The sequence below is a fragment of the Macrobrachium rosenbergii genome, chromosome 50 (genome assembly GCF_040412425.1).
Source record: "Macrobrachium rosenbergii isolate ZJJX-2024 chromosome 50, ASM4041242v1, whole genome shotgun sequence".
Taxonomy (NCBI): domain Eukaryota; kingdom Metazoa; phylum Arthropoda; class Malacostraca; order Decapoda; family Palaemonidae; genus Macrobrachium; species Macrobrachium rosenbergii.
The window spans coordinates 36,431,707-36,455,464 of record NC_089790.1 but is presented as its reverse complement, the minus strand read 5'-3'; positions in this window follow the sequence as shown (position 1 = coordinate 36,455,464).

Genomic DNA, 23,758 nt, shown 5'->3' with positions numbered 1-23,758 from the left:
AATCTGCGCGCTGTTGACAAAACAATGGAGACCTATATGAAATTTGCCAAATCTAGGTGCTGGAGGTACAGGACTCTCGGGCATACTCCATAATTATGGTGCCTATCAAAGATGGATAAGAACGGCATCGGAACGTACCAAGTGTTATAAAGCTACTCTGGAGATGGCTGGAATGATTGGGGATGATGGCAGTAAAAAAAAAATGGAAAGCACAGAGAACTATGTGAATCTGAAATCAAGCGAAGTAAGGACGCAGTGCAAAGAACACTTGATACTATTCAGGGATGGCTCAACCCATTCAACATGGATGACAAATATAAACTCTATAATATCTCTTCTGGTGCATGTGTTCCTCCTGACATTGAAAAGGATGTCTTACAGTCAGAGAAGATGGGAAAAGAAGCCAAAATGCTTTCAGGCAAGAAATACAAATGTCACACCTGTTTTAAGTGACTGTTAAGATTTTAAAAATTCTTTCAATTCTTTTATGAAATGTCCCATTTCTTTTTATCAGTGGTCATTTAGATACAAAATTATTCATTCTTAATCACACCATAACTCATTTGTGTAAATAGAACACCATTTTTCATCATGTTATTGTTCGTAAGTGTTGGTATTGGGGCACATTGGATTCTGTAGCTAGTTTTTGGAGGCTACTCTTTACACACGGAAAATCAAAAGAGTGCCCACTTTTTTTCAATGTTAACATGTCAGACCTGTTAGAACACACTTTAAAGCATATAAAAATCTTAGTGACACCCGCCCCCCTATGTACCCTACTAATATCAGAGAGCCCAGACACAAATGACAATGTGTACATCAGCGTAATTATTTCAAATAAAATAGTTGCACTGCGACAACATACATGTGAGTGTAACCCGAATACGCACATAATAATAAATTCATCTAAACGAGCACTTCAGCATGTTTCAAAAATACACACACACACACACACACACATATATATATATATTTATATATATATATATATATGTATGTGTATATTTATATATGTATATATATGTAATATATTATATATGTATATATATATATGTATATATATATATATATATATATATATATATATATATATATATATATATATATATATATATATATATATATATATCAGCTCATCATTGACAAATTTATTATATATATATCTTTTATAAAAAGATACATAATTAAAACTTAAAACAGAGTTTACAAAATTAAAATGCTTTAAAGACTAAAAATGACAAAATATAGAATATAGTAAGTCCAGAGGATATATAAACAAGTTAGGAAGTAAACAGGAATAGGGGGGAGGGTACTAGGCTATGTATAGGGGGTTGTACATGGCTAGTTTACGTTGAATCGCTATTCACCAACATCCCTGTGAATGAGACCATACAAATATGATAGTTGTTCCCCACTCCTGACTCTACTTTTAATAATTTTTAGTTCATCAGATTTTAGAAAATTGTTGGAACTTATACACTTTCGTCTTTAATGATATATATATATACAGACGGATGGTGTTGGTATGGGGAGTCCTTTGAGTTGCAACGATCTTGAAGGTCAGCTGCTGGACAGCTGTCCTTCTGATTTTAAACCCCTTTTTTACTCGTTGATGACACCTTTGTCCTTTCAAACACCCCACCACGCAGACTCCTTTTTAGATTATGTAGTTTTACGCCAATATCTCTTACCCTAGAAAAAAGGGTAAACTCCCTTTCTAGACACTGAAGTTTCCGATCTCCTGAAGGTTTCAAAGTTAGTATTTATAGAAAACTTACTTTTACAGGTTATTTTTATACTATTCAATTTCAAACTAAATTCCTAACCACCCTTATCCATAGAGCCCTTTCACTTTCTTCTGATTGGTCCTCCTTCCATAACGAAATTTCCTTTTTACCAACAAAATTGTTTTCCTTGCAACATAAAATAAAGCACATTTTAAATAATTATTTTAGCCCTCCCTCTCCTTCTTTCGCCCAAATTAGAAAACTTTTGATGGTGGTGGACATCTGATAACACTTCCCAGCTGTCTAATTTTGAAGAACCCCAAAAGTCTGGTAGCCTTTTTACGACTCCCTCCATTGATGCACTCTTTGTCGCTTTCGGAAGTACGCGCCTGCTCAAAGTGAGGGCAGATTGCCACAGTGGATTAAGCTGAATCGTCTGGTCTCTTAGGCTAGCAAACCTCTCTCTCTGACTCTCTCTCTTGGTTATCAAGAAAATTGTTCATCTCAATAATCATTTAACACCCCCCCTATTCCTGTTTACCCCTAACACCCCTCTACTATTCTTATTTTGTCATTGTCAAGTCTTTCTGTAAACTTCTTTTTAGCCAAGAACAAATGGGTTCAGTATTAATAAATTTGTCAATGATGAGCTCTGTGGTTCCTATCGACATCCGACTATAAGAACATATAAATATGCATATATATATATATATATATATATATATACATATATATACAAACATACCATATATATGTATGTATGTATATGAACGGTATATACGGTATATTTATAAAATTATTGAACGACCAGCTGATAAACTCGAAGGCTGTACTGTTTTGGCGCCGCCTCTTCAAAAGGGAAAGTGGCATATAGTAATATATATATACAGCTAACTTATAAACTCCTCTACAAACTCTCTTTCTCTTCTCTCTCTCTCTCTCTCTCTCTCTCTCTCTCTCTCTCTCTCTCTCTCTCTCTCTCTCTCTCTCTACTATCTTGGAAGTCTTTCCAAACAAATTCAGTTTGATAATGCAGAGTCCATGGTTGTCGACTTAACTTGAATTCCCTTCAGCTTTGTCGTACAGTCACCTTACACTGCTTGTTTTACAGTTATTACTTTGCGAAAGGCTCTACTTTGTATACGACAGACTTCACAGCCTCTCCAATACTGGTTAGGATTTACGAACTCAAGGGCTAACACTTCTAGCCAGACTTTTATGCCATCCACTTACACGGAATGAAATTCTCTACCATCACCACTATTTCACATGAACAGAGTTTTCTGGGGGAATCAGCATTTTGTCCAAACATGCCTCTTTTGAGTTTTGTGCCATTAAAAAAAGAAAGTGAACCAGATGAGAGATTAATGGTTTCGGCAAAATAATTGTTTCGCCGTAATAATAACCACAATAATAAATCTCTCTAAATTTCTTACATTATGCAAATACCCATCTTGCCCCATGAGTAATGACATCACAGAAACAAGAATGAAGTAATTATGTGGCTGTTGGACCAAAGTAATACACTTAGACGCTGGAATGCTTTGCGCCAAGGCTTACCCCCTGAAGAACCTATTCTACAACCCGACGGGAGACCTTCTACTGCTCGTTTTCGGAAAAACTGCCCGCGAACTTTGACCCAGAGAAATCTGGGACATAAGATTAACAGTAGGGAGACCAAATGAGATTAAAACAAAAATAAAAAATAAAAGTGAGAGCCTTATGATGATGGAAAATCATACAGAAATGAAACTACATTCAACAGTCACATTTAGAAAAATGTTGCTACTCTGAAGATATTAGGCAGCTTATCAAAATAATTTGCTTCAGAATGTTTGTACATTTCCAGGCCAATGAGAATAGGAATGTGGTCTATTAGAATTATAAAATGATCCTTTTATTTTAGATTTTCTGGCGATGGGCAGAAATTCTGGAATAATATGACATTCATTGCAAATGTCTATCCAAAGTTAGAGGGTGGATAGCAAGAGAGAGAGAGAGAAGAGAGAGAGAGAGAGAGAGAGAGAGAGAGAGAGAGAGAGAGAGAAGAGAGAGAGAGAGAGAGAGTTTAACTATCACTTTTACTTATAAGACTTTGGGAATTCTTATTTGTCTGCAAATATTTCATGGGTTTGTCCTGACAAGGTTTTACAATGATGATGATGATGATGATGATGATAATGACTGTTTCAAATAATAATAATCTGCTAATCAAAATTAAGTGTTTTAAACTGTTCGATATTATGAATAAAAAGGTGTTTAAGAAAGAAACATTCCAGTTTGAAATTTGTTTCAGGATATATGTCCTTATGATGATAAGGTACAACAGTAGTACTAGTATTAATCATATTCATAATAACGAGAATAATAAATACCAATAATAAAGATTTTTAACTAATAATAATCTGATGGTCTTAAAAAAACGTGCCTTTTTTTCAGTAATATGAATAGCAATGCGTTTGGGTACAATACTTCCCGCATGAAGATGGAAATGTATACAACTACAGTTATCAAGATGCTTTTCAATTGTCATTGGAAATCAACATACGGAGGAAAAAGGCCAACAGCAGCAATTCGAGCAACCTTAAGTGAGAACCGTTTCTTCAGCCCGAAAACTGATGGGCGAAGGCTCAGTCAGTTACAACTAAAGGATTACTGGGAAATAAAAACTCAAGTACACTTTACTATAAAGATAAGTATTCTATGATTGATCTTTTTTCAAAAGAACATTACACTATTAAATACTAATCAAATACGGCAATTAGAGTTATCTTTAAAGCTAAACCTTTTTAGAAATATACAATGTATTTTTTTACTCATTTCTGAAAAAAATAAAAGCGGTTGCTGTCTGACAGCCCTGACACAAACTTACCCACTAATTTATAATTGGTTCTTGATAATAACTCCAAGTAGTTCAAGAATATTACAAAATAAAAACTACGAATGCAGAAATGAACTTTGTTGCTGCTATAGATTCACTGATGTGCAGAGATTAAGTTCCTGTCTTAAAAACCTGCAACAATTCTGTCACTACATCACTTTGATCTTCTCTCGTTCTTGGGCATCATTTATTATTTTACAATATGAAAGCCTTCCAGTATCGATACAGAAAATACTGAGGTACTTGAAATACAGCTTAACACTGCTATTATCTTAATTATTCATGTTATACAAGATCACATAAAATTGGCTAAAGACTCATAAATTTAATGAGGGTTATTTGTAAAAACAAGTGAAAACAGAGCCAAGACACAGTAAATACCGATGAAAATAACAAATAAATGCAATTGAATAAATAAACCTACAAGTAATAATACAAAAGTGTTCAAAAAATTAAACTATAAACTGTTCGGTATTCGCTATTTTCTCATATTTTATTTTTTTATTTTGCTACATTGCAATCAACTGCGATTTATGTCGAACACGAAGAGTTTTAGCCAGTGTTTTGTAATTCACCGCTAAAAGCAATTAATTTGCTTTTATCTTCTGCGCACTTTGGCCGTTACAATTTATTTGCATCATTAGTCTTTGGCAGAGGAGGCCACCCGAAGTTCTGTATAACCAAACCTTCAATCGTAACAAACGCAGTTCCTTTCAATTATTAATTTCAGTGCTATCACCCCATCGAGTCATAAACCACACTCATACACATAAAGAAAGTACTAAGCTATTGGCTATTCATGGCTTTTATTCAGTGGTTTATGGTAATCAGTTCTATGCATTGTTTATTGTTTTATTTTTTAACTACGACCCGTAACTACGCAAGGAAAATAGGTTCCCCACAAATCAGAAAGGTAATACATTACGACTCTATTTACATTAATGATAGCTCCGAACATCACAAAAGCCGCACACACATACTCTCCAACGCAAGCACGCACACACACACATGCAATTAAAGCGACAACGTTAAACATCCATGCGCGGCGCTGGACGAATAAGCGATATTAAGACTGTCGAGATAAAACCTCGTGGCATTAACGACTTTCGTCTGCGCCTCCTCTCTGGGAAAATGCTTTCTTGGCCTGCACCCACTCGACGTCGCTTCATCGTATATTTTGCAGTCACTTTGTCTTCAGATCGTGAGAGGATCGCACCATTTCTCATATTTCTTGAATCTGTCATCCCCACTGCGGCGCATCACGATTAGCTTTTGTCGATAGGTGCGAATAGTTGTTAAACCCACCACCAGGGGGCTGCCGGCCACGCGGGGATGCCTATTCTTGCATTCGATTCTGAGACTTATTTGTAAGACTAGTTGCGAAGGAGGTATTTATTTGCCAGTAAAAAGCTTTTTCGCAGATGTGTGTTTATCTTATTATTCTAAATTATATCACTGAAAGCCTAAACGCGTCATTTACCGGATAATACTACAGGGAAGCAGCATTCATGCAGCTATGAAGCTGAGTTGTGGCCAATCGGACGGAGAAGCAACACACGCAGAGGCCCCCCAGTGGCGCTCGGGAGAGGCTGTAGTGGGGCAAGACACAAGATGAATGGACGCCCTTACACCGCCCAGCACAGGGAGAATGCAGCGGAACCATAGGCTACTCTCTCATACCTGGGGATGATTGTAGCTCGAGAACAATAGCTTTCTGGAGAGAATTTCTCTTTGGAAAGACGTGATTATCCAATGCCAAGATTTACGCGTCTGGAAGCATCATGTGGACTTCTGACAAGGAGACGGGTTAGGGATGGACCTAGTCTACGGAAAGCCAAGGCGATGCCTTTTACCTATTCTGGCAGATAAAATTTAACAGGGAGAGTTCCTATATAATCATGGAAGACTGCGTGTCTAAGAGAATTCCTGCTTCATGTGCCTGAGTTTTTTTTTCTTCAAATTAAGGTTGTAAACAATTGCAAGGAATAATAAGAAAGAATTTCCTCTTATATTAAAACCATTTAGCAAGCTTTTAGCTAAGCCAAGATAAAAAGGCACATTAAACTTAGGATAGAAACACTGTGAGCATTCAAGATAGCCGGGAATGGGCTTCGTATATTATGAGCACGACATACAGGTAATCTATTATTTGTATTCTCAGCTCATAAGCACCGAGAAAGCTCGTTAAAGCTTTTTGTTTCAACGCTGAATGTTATCAGACGTCAGCACTTTCTGTGAATAAGCTCTCTGTGATTGTTCCGGTTTGGTGATCATGCATTTTCAACAGTGCTTCAGAAAGCTTTTAGCACGTAATCAAAACAAAAAACTTGGAGAAAGTTCTACATCGCTTACTCTTACGATGCCTTCCCAACACAGCACAGGAAGGTTTAAGAGCCCAGTTCTAAAACAAGATTTCCTTCCCATCTCTGTGTATCTCTTCCCATGTATTTCATACTCCCCGCATCCCTCACGCGAGGGCAATGAACGGGCACAAACAGGCAACATTTTATTATAACTTTTAAAACGTTTTTAAGTACATACTATATTCCGTTCACATTAATCTCAACATTTATTTCACATCCTCGAGCTTCGCCAAGCGTAACATCTTCATCGCCACATTCGCATTTTAACTAATTAAGCAATATGTGTCTCCCTTGGATGCCGGGGTGGTATTAAAAAAGAAGGAAAAAAATAATGGAATATGTCAAAGACGCTGTGCTCTACCACTGTAAGGAGCAGGCAGGGTAGTCAGGACAGGGGCTAAGAGAGAGGGGGAGGAAGGCAGTGGAGGGGGAGAGATGCACAAGCCCCCTGGTGGTTGAATCTTATCTCTAATATATCTTTTTATTTTCCATTTTGATCCCGTCCAGCTTTGGGATAGTTTAGAGACTCTTTCAACACGATCCATAACTTGGATTACTGAGAATTATGAAGGTAGAGATTTGTATATTCTAATCACTACAATTATTAGCGTTATTCAAGATAAGCCTCTGCACTGACGGAATGACCAACACGACAGCTGATGTGACTTCAGAGTTTCAACGGAACAAAATGCCCATTTGACAAAAGGAAAAAAAATCAAATAGATGAATATATCGCAAAATAGGATGCAGATAAAATAAGATCAAATAAATAAAGCCTCTACAAGCAGTGGTACAGGAGCATGGCTTTCACAGTGGGGCATAACCTTTCCTCAACTCATGAGAATCAATAGCCGTTTCATAAATCTCTCTCTCTCTTTCCTATGTAAAATATAAAAAAAAATCCCTCCTTTTTATCGTTTCCTTTCATCTTTAAGTTAGCTGTTCATCGAAACCATTCTTCGCTCTTTTACTTCCTCTATTCACAAATTTTATCAAGTTTTGTGTGATTTTTTAATTTTCTTTTTACATTATCCTTAGATCATCATGACACTTCTCTTTCCTAATTTCATTTGTTTATGAGTTTGAAATTCACCTTCTGTTTCACTAGAGTAGATAACGTAAATTACTGTCTTGCTCACTAAAAAATCTTTGGAGAAAACTGAAGAGAAAGGAAACACAAATACAGGTCGATTACTATTTAACAGTCCTGCCTGAAACCATCTACTGCATTACCATACTTTCCTTTCATTGACTTCATTATTCTTTCCTCATACATGAAATATCTATACTGTGGAAGTTTGCTTAGCAGTATGATGGTATTGTGGCACTGTCCAACATGAATATATTCTTATTTTGGATAACAGTAACATTAATGATAAAAGCAACCCACTTCTCTATTATCTATGAGCTTGTTGGCACGCACTACGCTTGCTGGAAATCGGCACTGCTGTTTCCCCTACCCTCCCGATCCCATACCTACCCCGCCCCCACCAGGATGGGGTGGGTGGCTGTGTCATGTGTCCCCCTACTGTCACCTGGGGAGGACAAACAAGATCCACTCGGATTATATTATTATCTATTAGCAAAAATGGATAGCATATATCAACTTCATGATCGTTCGTTCCTGTGATCTTGACTTTTGTTGGCCATAGCAAATAGTAATGATGATGGGATGCCAAATGAACCCTAAAATGAATAACATGAAAATGAATTACACATAAATGAAATACATCCTCTGAAGATCTGAGGAAACAATTCCTGGCAGCTTTTCCCGTGACTCCCTGGCATTAAAAGACACGAACAAAAATGAAATCACGAAAACGAGGGAGAGAGAAAAAAGAAGACCTTCCCAGTTAAAACGTTGCTCTTTCGACTTAAATACTCTTCCTTCCTTTAGTGTTTTCACACTTTCATGTCGTTGTCTCATTGATGGGCAGTTGATAAAGAAAGGACACATCACGACACAAGAACAGCGGAGATAAACCAAAAAATTATATCGCTCTTTCCGGATTTTGTCTTGAGATGAATTTACAGATATAATGAAGCGATAGTGAAAAAGGAAAACGTAAAACGGACCGTTGCATCTGCAGGCTTCAGGACCGGGACACCTAATGAAATGGTTTCGTCTCAGTTTCCAGCGCTTACTACCATTACTGTTTATACTTTTCCTTTAAAAAAAGATGATGTCGTAGCAACAAATAGTTTTTCTTTTTGACAGTGGAAAAGCTTTGAAGCAACTGCTTAACGCTGATAAAATGGTTGTTACAAAGTGACAAAGCCTTATTATTATGTCAATGACATCCAGAGCTACAGCGTCAGATCTGTACTAAGCGAAAATAAGCTGATACAATCAGTATAACTGCTACAAAAGCATCATTCTAAGAGGACCGAACAAGAACGAGATCACGAAAATGTCATGAAATAACAAAGATGGCGGCGCATAAATTCTCCTCATAACAGAGCAGAAAACCACAACAAATAAAGCAGATGGCAAACGGACTTGAGTTCTAAACGCCTTCACGTTTAAATCTGTTTAACTGAGTCCGGTAGTGGAAAAGTTTCACTTTATATGAGAGGCAATTTATATTTGCCTTCATGCTGCCTTTACCCATTTTTAGCTACGGAATTTTAATGGGTTTTCATATGTGGGTCATGGGAGCAGCCTGAAATCATCCTTCGAACCCTTTTTAGATTCTCACTCTCTTTTATTTAGTGTGACTTCCGTTTAATAAAATGAAGTTAACAGAATCATACCATAATGTTTATGTAATGATAAAAAGAAAGGTTATCAATAACGCACAAATAACTTGTTAGAAAACTATACCATCAATGACCAATCGACTCTATCCTTGTAAGAATGATTATGAATGTACGAGTATTAAACGCAGACATCTTCTTCCCCCCACCCCCGCGCCCCAACCGATGAAAATATGAAAACATATTAAAACATTCACCTTGGTTGTACGCTGTTGTATAAATGAAAGTGTCACCACCTGCCAACAACGTTGGAAAAAAATTTGGAATAAAGGTGTTTAGAGAATAAATAGCTCACCATGATGCGCATCAAGTACTTTCGTACTTAGAATAGAATAAATACATATCATCAGGTAAGAGTGATCTTGAAGAATTAATGTAGGCATGTAACTTAATTGTTACTGACAAGCTCAGTCGTTCGTCACTTTTGCCCTTATGATTACAAAAACAATCCGGAAGATAAAGAAAACTGTCTAACAATCTTGGTGAATTAAAACAAATTCATACACACATGCATACGGACACAATCATATATAAACGAGATGCTGGCGACCACACAGTATAAGTTCCCCTATCAGCATTTCAGTGACATCAAGCAACCCCGATTTTATAAGCAGATGGTCAAACACACGATGGTAATCTGTGCATCACAAGAATACAGGAATTAGCATACATACTTTGAGAATAACATGAGGATCAAAGGCGCATTAAATTACTTTAAGGAAATTTAATTCGGGCATAACAGAGGAAAAAACTGACAGTAAGGAAGAAAATGAAAACATTAAAAATGGGAAAATGAAGTGTACAAAACCCAGGCTGCAACTTTTGCTCGCTTAACAGGGCCTATATTTTAGAGCATTATAAAAGAATATCCAGTTGACCATAAAAGGAATGGAAAGAGAGCAACGGAAGGCGAAATATTCCTCTTATTACCTGAAGGTGCGAGCGCCCCTGAATTAATTTGAGAGCAAGGGACGCCCCCCAGCTCAGAATCAGTACAGATCAAAGATGCCTGTGATTGCATAATTCGTGGTGGGCGGAGCGTGACTACTCAGGCCAAAATAACTATGGAAGTCTTGAGATTAAAGCGTTACAAATACCTGAGAGAGAGAGAGAGAGAGAGAGAGAGAGAGAGAGAGAGAGAGAGAGAGAGAGAGATTTACTTAAGGGGGAGAGAGCAGATATTTATGTTAATTACCGGATACTTCGTTACAGTTCAGATGCTCATCGTAAACTGGTCTTCATAATGAGACCTCCCTTTCTCACGGTCAGATGAACGAGGGAATTTCTTTATAAAAGATTTTTCTCCGCCGCTCTCTCTCTCTCTCTCTCCCTCTCTCTCGATGCTAGAGGCTACTGGATTCTCTAATTGGGGCTTTTATACATGCTGTGGTTTTAAACGCTCTTTGAAAGAAGTAGAAAGTTACAATTTTATCTCAAAAGTTTTTGATCTGTATAATAATCCAATGCTTTTTTGCAAAGCTTTTCTTTTTTTTCGCATATTGCCATTCTTATTCGTCACTGGCTTGCTCAGTAAGCTATTGGGCAGTGTGGCTGATCCTATAATGAATGTACGGTCATGGTGAATAATAATAATAATAATAATAATAATAATAATAATAATAATAATAACGAAAAAACTTGATCAGTCATAAAAAAAATTAAGTATAAGTTTCAGACCACTGAGCTGATTAACAGCTCTCCTAGGCTGGCAGCGAAGGATTAGATTTATTTTCTAGAACCAATTGGTTATAGCAACGGGACCTACAGCTTATTGTGGAATCCGAACCACATTACAACGAGAAATGAGTTTCTACCACCAGAAATAAATTCCTCTAATTCTTCATTGGCCGGTCGGAGAATTGAACGCGGGCCAGCAGGGTGCTAGCTGAGAACGGTACCCACCCCTGCGATGAGGAACTGCAAGCATGAGTCAGCCCAGCATTCTAAACCAATCTCCCTTAAAATACATCCACCTAACTGGCAATTTTCTGTTTAACCTTAGTTCAGCTTATAAGTGGCCTCGTTACAAAGAGTATAATGCAGACTGCTTAAGGTTAAAAATCTCTCCTTTATTAAAATACTGTATAGCTTGACATAAATATTGGACTCCAACCTTACATCATAAAGAAAAGGAAAAAGAAACTGAGGTAACAACGAAGAAACACGTTTTAAATCAATTCTAAAACCAAATGTATCTACAAAAAACAAAGGAGAGATGACAAACTAATTTGAATTATGGGAATTCCAGTTATTGTGGAGACCAAAGACAAAGCAATTATCAGCGCATTAGGCCAGCCGCCACTTAACCAATCATAATTCTGATCTCGACCATAAATGCATGACTGAACTATTTACCGACCACTCAGGCTGCTGTCACAAGTGGTCATTAAACGCCGATAAGACCAAAGGTCTGGCCATCTGAAGCAATCACAAGAAAACGTGCGCAGTTGGTCTTGTCAAAGTCACACTGACATATTTACTTGCTTCTCCAGTCATCCAGCGCACGGCATGGACATCATCATTTTATACTAGGTTTATGATGCCTGCATTATAATCTCTGACTATAATGTTTGTGTTTTTTCCCTTTTAGTACACTCTAATTCTACATGGCTTGATCTTCCCTTCTTCTACTATTGAATCATTTTCAGTGCAATACGAACAAGGCAAACAATTTCTTGAATCTTCACTTACTTCGTGAATAAAGCCTAGTTTATTACAAACGAATACTTAATCATTTTTCAGATTATATTCAAGTACTATATACAGTATTTGTCTCTCACTCTGTTTGGTCTAAGAGTGAGGTAACAGTTCGCTAAATTCAAACCATACTAAAGCGACCCTTCAGTCATTGCGATTTCTAAAATCACAGATATGATGAAGCTCTTTTAAACATCCCTTTATTCAAAACAATATCATAAATCTGAGATCTCAACCAACCCCTTCCCCACGGCAAACTGCTAAAATATCGGCTGTCATAAACAATTTTTCAGAAGGAAAGCCTTAAATCCCAGTCCCCATAAACAACCCTATTTCCACGGGAACTTCTGAAATCACATTTTCCTGTACCCAAACAATTTCTTACATCCCATCTCCTATGAATAATCCTTTTCCTCGGGAGATTGTTTAAATCTCAGCTATTATGAACAACCCTTCTCACAGCCAAGTGATGCAGTCCTATCTCTCATAAACAATCCTTTTTCGCTGGCTATTGCTTAAATCCCAACAGTCATGGACAACTTTTTCTGCCCATGGGAACTGATAAAATCCCTGCTCTCACAAAAACACTTTCCCAGCCGACTTCTTAAATATAGGCTCTTAAAATTAACCCTTTTTCACAGGCGACTCCTTAAATCCCAGCGTCATAATCAACATTTTCTCTCTCAGCGAACTGCTGAAATCACCGCTCTCATAAACAACTTTTTCACAAGTGCTTGCCTAAATAGCAGCTCTCACAAACAGCCACTTTTCCAAACCTTTTATCCCAAAGAACATCTGCTATCACAGCTCTCGTTGACAACCCTTTTTCACAAGTGACTGCATAATTTTCAACTCTCACAAACATCCCTTTTCACAAGCGTTTGCTTAAATCTCAGCTCTTATAAACAACCTTGTTTCACAGTCTCCTGCTGAAGTCCCAGCTCTTTTATACTACCATTTTTCGCAGATGACTGCTTAAATCTCAGCTATCATGAACAAATTTTTTCCTTACGGGGAACTGATGAAAAATTTCGTATACGTATTTTTTTTTTCAGTTGGAACTGCTGACATCACCATTCTACGCAACCCTTTTACCCAGGCGATTGTTTAAATCACTGCTATAATAAATAACCCTTTTTACAAATGGCTACTTAAATACCAGCTACCATAAACACCCATGCAATTGCTTAAATTCCAGCTCTCATAAACAATTTTCACAGGCTACTGCTTAAATCCAAAATATGAACAACCGTTTTCCTAAAAGAACTGCTGAAATCACGTCACATCAACAGCCCTTTTTCACAGGGAACTGCTGATATCAAGTCTCCTGCTCAACCCTTATACTCAGGCGACTGCTGAAATTTCAGCTGTCATAAATAACCTTTTCACAAGTCACTGTACAAATTCCAGCTATAGTAAACAACCCTCTTTAAAGGCAACAGCTAAAACCATAAATCTCCTAAAAAAAAAAACTTTCCATTATGATTTCTCAAATTGCAGCATTCCAGCCTAATGTTAAAATCCTCTATCTCCCAAACGACATTTTATTCCGGCTAAGCCATCTTCCCTGTCTCTCAGCCACAAAACTTCCTTAATCTCAAGTAATACATGATAACAATAAGGTTCTAGGAATATCCATAATTCATTCGGCGTTCTTGGGCCATGCTCATTATTGCACAATGGTCTGAACTTTTAGGTCATCCCAATAAAAGGCAATAATTTCAGTTAATCAGCCCTTTTATGTTAAATAGCTAGGCACTACGAAATCATTATTGCTTTACTAGAAAGGGAACTGTTTTGGAAGTGGAATGTTAATGGACTGAGATTCCAAATTCTCTGTGTTTAAACTTCGATATCCTACAATGCATACATTTCCTAATTTGAAGTAAGTTTCAGTAGTTCTTGCGCTCTGCAAACTATAAATTGATATGTGAACGTATATGTAAGATACTACAATATACTGAGGTGAAAGCCTGTATATAATCCACTGTACGAATCTATTCCTGGATGGACATATGAAAACAGGTAAGGACAATGTCTTGTCTGGTCCTCTGCTGGGATGGCCATGGCTAATCATCAACGTGTAATCCAATCATAAAAGGCAATCCCGACGCAGGACCGGACAAGTTCACTGTATCTTCATAATGACTCTTGATAAACTTCCCAGGAAGATTCGATTTAAAACACAAGGCTTTTGTCCCGGAGGTGATGGACGATGCCTGGGAATGACAGCAGGTCGATCACGGGTGTAAGGAGGTCCTGGGATCCGTTATCCCTTGATTGCATGATCGGGAACTTTAAGAGAGCGCTTTATCTATCTTTCTTATGATATGGGAGCCTACACTTGAGCGCTCGTGTGCCTTTTGCGGCAATTCTAGGTTGTGCTTCCCTGTCTTTTCACTGCTGCTGGAAAATATATTTTATCTTGGTTATTTGAACAAAACATAATAGAAAATTAGCAATATAATGAGCTGAACAGGGTCTATTAAAACTACAAGCCTTGTATTTCGGCAGACAATACAGATCTACTTTTTAAGATAGTAGAATTAGCATATTCATAGCATAAACATCTTTAAGAAAATCATAAGTAATATCTACCTCCCAAATTCAAAATACCAACAACAAAAATGATCGTTTATGCTAGAAAATTTATAAAAAATTTTTAAAAAGATTTACAGAAACATTAATAAAAAATCTACTAACTGTCGATTCTAAACTAATACCTAGCTATCCGATATCAAAAAAAATTACTCTTTATTCAAAGTACGTTGGCTCCTGTAGACTGATGAAGCTAAAAATTGGTCCTTATCATGGAGTGAGCTAACTAAGAAGTGCAAAAACTATCAAATCATGATTTTTAAAACTTTAGAGACCACATCAAAAAATGCAAATGCAACGTAGGATACGTTTCATGTACGCATACTAATCTCTTATTTTAGATTTGCCTTCAACAATTTTATTATATATTTTCGTATTATTCTTATGGCTAATCTGATTTAATATAAATCAGTTTTTACTTTTATATCTTTGAAAATGGGACAAAATTTGTCCCCAAACGCAAGCCAAAGAGAGTGTCCCTTATGAACACAGTGACTGTCCTTTCTCCCTCATATGCTGCTACAGTTTACTGTTGACTTCAAATAAACTCTAAAAACTAAAACATAAAACGCAAATCATTTAAATATTTCGTCACATCAATACCAGTTATCCCTAATGCTAAAAAAGTGACTCGACATAAAATGTCTCATCAATGGGAGTATTCGGAGGGGCTTCGGTGCTTAAGTTTATGGCATCGGGGGATATTCATTCAATTTTATGCTCGACTGGGTGCCAGTACCCAAAGGGAAATAGTCGGCATGGTTTTATGAAAAACGTAATTAAAAAAATTATCAACAACGTGATAGTTTGTGAAGAGTTTTTGTTCCTTTTCCCTAAACAGCAGTTCCATGGTCACTTCTCATTTTGATTTTTCTTTATCTTAAATGGGATCGAAACGGGACAGTCTCCATGATTTCAAGGAACTACCTAAAGAAAATTGTTCCACAGCGTGATTTTTGGTCCTTAGCTCCCACCGCATTTGCTCCTGGATGGTAGCAACAAGACCGACAGAAGCTGCTAATTTTCATAGCCTTTTTTTTTTTTTTTGTATCGAATGAAAAGCCATTATACATAAGATATAAATGACTTTTCTTTTTTATGAACCTCCTTTTATTAGTTTTGTTTGCAAAGCTTTCCTAGCATTTACTGTCACGAATCGAAAAACTACAAGGGAAAATGCTTTCAATTATATTGATGATTTTTCCACTTAAAGCAAAAAAAAAAAAAAAAAAATGCCTAGACGATAAATAGATGATGTAAAAAGATATGAGGGAACAAAACGAAAAACAAAAAGCATAAGAAGAGAATACTGGTGGGCAAACCTATTTCCCAGATGGTTCTGCCATCATAAAAGTAATAAGCACAACTACTTATGGGCTCTGAGCATATCATTTTTGCTATTTCTGATCGCCTAATATCTGTGCACACAACTGTTTATACTTGTACATAAGAGATCACAAATAGCACTAGTGCTATTCGTGATCAGACTGAAATTCATTTTTCGCTCATGAATAGGTCTCTCTCTCTCTCTCTCTCTCTCTCTCTCTCTCTCTCTCTCTCTCTCTCTCTCTCTCTCTCTCTCTCTCTGAAATTCGATAAGCTCACGAATGGCAGTAGCAATAGAAAACGCTGTAATTTATAGCAGCATTGTTGCCTTGACCTGAGTTGCTTTCCAAAGGCGATGTCAGAAGCTTAGCTTAACCTGGGTGGGACAGGCTAGAGCCAGCTTTTCGGGTGAGCAAGAGCAGAATGAAAGAAGGGAAAGAGATAATAAAATGCAGTCAAAAAGAAAAAGAACGCCAGACTCCCAGGGTAATTTGGGGTACCGTCGCAAATGGCCCCTTATTCTTTAGCTCTCACAGCTTAACAAAACGGAAAATTTATATCAGCCAGCTTTCTGTATTACTGCACATTTAAATTCGTAATGAAGAAAGCAAAAGATATCACTCAATGTGGTTAAAGTTTCTGAATTTACCCTTGATCATAGTCTTTTTCTACAGTTGCGATAGCATATGACACATATTGCAATCCCCTTTTCCGATTGGTATTTTTGGATACCAGTCAAAAAGGAAGGCAATACTCAAGTAATTATGAAATTGCATCATACTTATTACATATCAAATACAACATATTACTCTGTATTTTCTTTTTGAAAACTGAGCGGTGGTTAAAGTAGGGATATGCAACATTTTCGCAGTTCTGTATGAGGATGAAGCTTATCTTGGAGAAAAAATGTGAATTTATGTACAATAGCCAGATATACTCGAAAATATCAGTACAGCGAAAATATTCATAAACTCGGCGCATATAATAAGCAGAAAATGTGACCGTCATTGACCATTTTTTCTTGCTAAATAGAACTTTGTTGCTACTGAGCAATATCTTTGATTACTCGTAAAATTTTCATTATTTGTTAGCCTGAATTTTCTGAATGACAAAAATTCTTCAGGCTTATGAAACATCTGAGGCATACCACTGTGCTTCGCAAAATTAATGTGATTTAAAATAATACATGCCAGACCACTCAAATACTTTTTTTTTATTAACCTTTAGCTAACTTAAATAATTTCGAAAATACCTAGCGGTTGCACCAGTCAAGAAATGGCCTTCGAGCACAGAACTTTGAAATCGCGTCCTGACGATGCAACAGCGACGCATGAAACAGGCCACAAACGTTCACGGCGTAGAAAAAACAGAGCCAGGGTATTTCTATATCTACCTTCAGGTCCGTTTCGCCACGGGGGATAAAATGGCAAGAAATGAACGGAAGGAGAAGGTTGACAGTGGCTGAGGGCGACACTGTCGAGAACCAATGCCCTTTTGGAACCACATCTGAGTCCAGGCCGACGAGTATGCAGAATGGCAACGCAAATGACCCTCGCGATGTCATTAGATGTAATTATGCTCTCTTATGACAAACCGATAACATACCGCTGTTTCTTCTCCTCCTCTGAGGGGAGGCATTATGCTGTCACCAGAGCAATGCGGAGCTCATCGTACATGAAAGCCAAGAATATATTATAGATATATCAGCGTGCATAATAAACTGTCTTTTAAAGATCGATGTTATATCATATTAATATAATTTAAACTTGCGAACATGAACTCATTATATAAAAATATATTTATGAAAAATTCCTCACATTTTCCCCATCATTCCTTCAGAGGAAAGATTACATATACAATAAAGTCACACCACAATGCACATACAAGTACATATGCAATAAACTTAAAGCATAAAATGTATACATCCAAAACAAAAGCACAGTCATAACTCCCTGGATGCGTTTCCTAAAAATTCGTTAGTACTGAAGTGAAGAAAACTTTTTACACAAAAAGAAATTATTAAAAAATGTTGAATAACTAATTATGAGCTATAAAGATCACTTGGAAGCAATAAAAAGAGATAATGACAGATGAAAGGGCATTTTAGAGGCAGGGCAAAATTACTCAAAACCTTTTTATACTAAATGAAGCTGTCTACCGATTTGGCCTCATAAGAAAAAGAAAGGAAAAATGAACTATATAAAAATTTTATTAGTGATAAATACTAGGAAGGAATAGAAAGACAGAACTGGTTTAGTCATGAATGTCCAAAGACAAAATAATTAAATGATACTTGTTATCCAACATTGTGACGAACCGGTTATTACTACTGTTTTTGTTTTGTTACTTTTTGTCAAGGGAAAAGTCTATAATACAGCATGAATTGCAAAGAATCTAAAGCAAACCTCATAAAAGGGAGTAATTTAAATATTGACAATTAAGTTGGTGATACTGAAAACTCAGATACAAAAATGACTACTGCCTTTCCTATGAATGAACATAGGCATAAATACGCTTGGTCGCTTAATGATTTCTAGTTTTCAAAGAAATCAAGAAATCACACTGATCAGTGAACCCGCACGGCATTATAGCACAAAAAATACTCGAACTGAATAACATATCTTTGTGCGTGGCAGTTACATCTTATGCACTGCATACATCCATTATACGTTACATTTCAAAAAGGGTTTAAACATGTGTATCAAGTCTAGTTTAAAATTACACGAGAGAATGCGCTTCTTATATTATGTTTTCTAAGAGAAAATCTCTGGTGAGTGGACAATTTAGCTATTCGACGCCTTTTTCTTTGGAAACGACGTTCCTGTCCGTTTTCCTTGGGTGTTAAAGGCATAGGGGGTACTATTTTGAAGCTTACTCCTCCTGGCATCGGTGTAATTACCACTCTAAAAGGCGATCGGTACAGCTGATAAACACCTCCTTCATAATGGCTTTAGCGCGTCGATAATGCTGAAGCAATTTGCTGATATTACAAGCATCGTGGCAGAGGTGAGCCCAGCGTGTGTTCTAGGCGACCCTGCGATCCTCAGGGGTCCCTCATGGATTCACGCTGGTGTCCATTCTGTCCACACAATGAGCCACAAAAGAGCCTTAATTCGGCGTGAAGTTTAATCTGATGAGTGTAAACAGGGTGTCTCGATGACCCCTGGGCGAACGGGAGGGAGACAAGAGGTGGAGTCGGGTGTCATGCTGGTTTTCACCAATCACCTGATAATAGCTAGAACATTACCAATGTTCTTCCTAGTGACCCCGAGGAGAGAGGCGATGACAGAGTTCCCCAGATATGGGACTGATGGTACTTACGCCTTTGACATCTTGGACAAATCTATTCACACGGAAGAAAGTCACAGCATGGTATGCAGATTAGAATTGTCTCTGGTTTCTGTTTACAAGGTTAATAACTCTCATGGGTTGCTGAAGAAAGCATTCCCAAGATTTCCCAAAGAAATAAAGTGGTTCTCGTTCGGCGCTTCGTTCTTTGCGCAAAATAAACTAAAATGATTAAAAAGATATTTATGCAATAAATGAAACACACCATGCGTGTTCAACATTGATTCCAAGGTTCATTTTATGTGTTTAAAGGGCTATTACAATGTAACAAGAACAGCGAGAGAAGAGTTAGGGGTCTAATCGCTTTCTAAAATTATTTTCAAATGGTAGCTTTATAAAAAAAATCATCTTGAAAGAGCTAAATTTACTCCTTGCATCATTTTTCAACGATAAAAAGATCTTAAATGGTTTATCCATGAATTTTTCAATACTTTGTTTTCGGAGCTTTTTAATTAACAGGTGCAAAATAAAACAGGAAAATCACGGCATTACAACCTTCTCCCTGCAAATAAATACATGCGCATTTGTGATCCATATCCATTCGTCCTTTATTTTGTACTTTCATAAGTCTGTGGTTTGTAGCGTTTGCTCAATCATAATACAGATTCTTCACCATTTTCTAAGCCCATTCCGCCATTAGGAGTTCCTTGCCTCACCCATTGACCTCCATATATAATTAACTTGAAAGACTCTTTCCTGTAAACCAGCAATAGCTGAAAACTTTCTGAATAATACAAACACAAAATACTGATTCCCTCGCTCAGGTCACAGATTCTGAAGACAGACAACATATAAATGTTGAATGATCGCCGGAAAATTTAACTTTTAATCAAATGTGCTATCTACCTATCTATGAGGTGGTTTGCAGACATCACTAAATGCAATAAAAAAACCTCCAAATGCAAATAATGACAGTGGTTTCCTTCTAATCAGTAACGAGATCATTGACACTGCATCAAAAATGCTTTCAGCATGTCCTCTTCTATTCAGCCACATTTTATGGTCAGAGAGAGAGAGAGAGAGAGAGAGAGAGAGAGAGAGAGAGAGAGAGAGATGTGCTTCTGATAAACTTCGACAAACAATTGCTATTGTATATTTTTTTATTTATTTCCTTCAGTTTTTCTCCGGCAGGCCCACTGAACAAAGATCGCACTTTGTGATCAGTTGCTATCTTGTTGCCTGCAGAAATACGTGACGTATTTGTGACTTCAGTTTTTTTTTTTTTTTTTAGTTCTTTAACAGGTTTTGGAAAGGCGCTGAGCCACACTGATAATTCAAAAATTCTTTTCTAATAGGTGCTGGCTAATGACATTCCTGATGGACTTCAAAGACTGGCAGTTTATCTTCATATAATAGTAGGCAAGCTTTTATGACAATTTTTTTTTGCCTGATAGTCCGTAGCAAAGATTTCTGACATCGTCATACAAAGAGAGAGAGAGAGAGAGAGAGAGAGAGAGAGAGAGAGAGAGAGAGAATTTTGTTTTTTGCACCCAATTAGTCTACAGCGGCGTAAAATTGAAGCACTTTTATTGGTGGTGAAAAAAAGAGAAAGCGTAGTTTTTTGGAACTCTCTGAAAAAGCTCTTTCGTGACGGAATAGTTCTGACATTAGTTTTAATAGAAAAGGGTGTCATCTCGGTACATTAGTAAAATTAATCACTAAATGACAAGTTAAAAGTAGTTATACTCGACTGGGTAAGTTTTTGTACACAAAGCATACATAAATATGAACAGATAAACCTATGTAATTTACTATTGTTTAGCAAACAAGAGTACTGTGTATCATGACTTGTTTAGGAAAAAATCTGTTGAACGAAACGCAGTTTTAAAGACACAATCAAAGGAGAAGCGTTGTCGAGCTGTCTGCCACTGGCAAAGGCACTAAAGTTGCAGTGAACAAAGCTAATAGCTTGAACGGATGAGCAGGCACCACATTAATCGTAAGTCACAGTGACGTTAAAACTAAGGCGCTACTTATCATTCACAATCGCGGATCCTCCCTTTGGACTAATTACTTCCTTTCTAATTATATACAATTAGACAGACTATCACTCATATTCACTTTGAATCTAATGCGCAGACCATTTAACGATTCATTTAAAATTCAGTTACTCATTGGGAGCGTTACTTCAAAAGCTCTCTCATCTTGCGACACCTTCTCCCTTCTTTTTCTTTATTCTCGCTCTCGCTCTCACTCTCGCTCTCGTCCTCGTCGAGGCCATTGTTGTTAAACCAAGTTAAATCCTGTGAGTGAGCAGGATCGCACAAAACCCTTCGGAAGGATTTTTATGATATTCTCCGGAAATTAAATCAGATTTTGATGGTTTCCCAGAAGATGGGACAGGTTTTCTTGTCATTCTTGTGAATTTTCTTGCAAATTTGAAAATATTGTCATTGGAATGATATATATATAGTTAACAGATTTTAAGATATTTAATGGATTACAAGATGTTCTGAAAAGTACTTAAGAAATCCTTATGGTTTTCATGTTTTGATGGATATGTTAGAAATTCTAATTAAATACCTGGAATTTTAACGAAATTCATGAGATACTGGATTTTAATAAAATTTTGATGACTTTTCATAATTTGCATATATCTTAAGAAAGTTTTAGTGTACCATTGTTCAGGCAAAGCCAAATTCGTACACGGGTCCTCATGCAGATGTGGATAAGGAAGTAAATATCAAAACTATAGAGGGCTAAGAAATCCCACCATATGATAATTATTAGCTATTATCTTGCTCTCTGTAACAACCTGCAAAAGAAAAACTTTCTTTACTATGAAGGCTTTGGTATATTAATATCATCTTCCGGAAGGATCTTGAAGTCGAGGCTCACGATCACCTTTGTCATCCACGCTTGACAAAGTTACCTCAGTATCATTGCAGAGTAAAGCGATATCCGAAAAAAAAGAGATTCCACAGACTCGAAGAATGACTGAGTATAATAAAAGAAATGATGTAACAATAGCCATGACGTAAGTGCGGTAAGAAATGATAATTCATCATCTCAGTCCAATTTGCATAAGAGCTCTCAGGATATGGAGACCTTCCTAATGATATCCCATGTAATTTACGGCACGAGAGGAAGGATTTGAAGTGACACGTTTTAGCACTGTATTATTCCCAGGACTTATAACAGGCCTGTTTCGAGCTGAAAATTTGACAGAGATATCTGAAGGTGAAGAAAAAGGATCAGCTACCTTTACTATAAATATGAATATACTGTAAGGGTTTTAGCAAAAATGGCCAACGACTTTTCTATAGAATGGTTTCGACTATTTAGTTTTAAATATGACTGTAATCTTCCATGTCCAAGTTTCAGTCGTATGTATTTGATTCAAATTATCTCTAATGGAGAGACATGTATAAGATTGTCATATGCTTATCTGTTGCATGAAAGTAACTATGAATTTTATATTAAGTTGCTCAACCGTAAATCTCACTTACATTCTGATAACTACTTTAACATTGAATGACATGTTTAAACATAGTCTAGTTCTTATTTTCTCTGTTTTAGTTACCGACGATGATGAATGGTCATCGAAAGTAGTTTACCGGAATTTTTTTAAAAATAAAGATTTCGAAAGAACAGCACGATTTTGACCACAACATGACCTAGGAAAATCAGCGTCATTATATCCCTGTTAAGCTCAGGAGAATAAAGGCCACTTCAGAACTAATTTATATACATACAAGTATGTTCTGGTTGAATATTAGCGCAAATTCATCACTAATATTTTTTTGGCATAAATTTTCGACTGCATGTAGCTTTCTCTTTGTGCTCTTGTCTGCTACAGTTCGGTAAAAAGCCATTTTTATTTATCACTTCATTTTCCAGTCAAATAAAAGAATGGCAAATGAACGGATAAATAAAAATGGCCTTTTACCGAACGGTACCAGACAACAGCACTAAGAGAAAATTATATGCAATCGGAAAGTTTGTCCACAAAATTATTAGTGCTGAATTTGCATTAAAATTCAACCATAACTGTATAAGAGAGAAACTACACCATATACATATATAATTTATATATATATATATATATATATATATATATA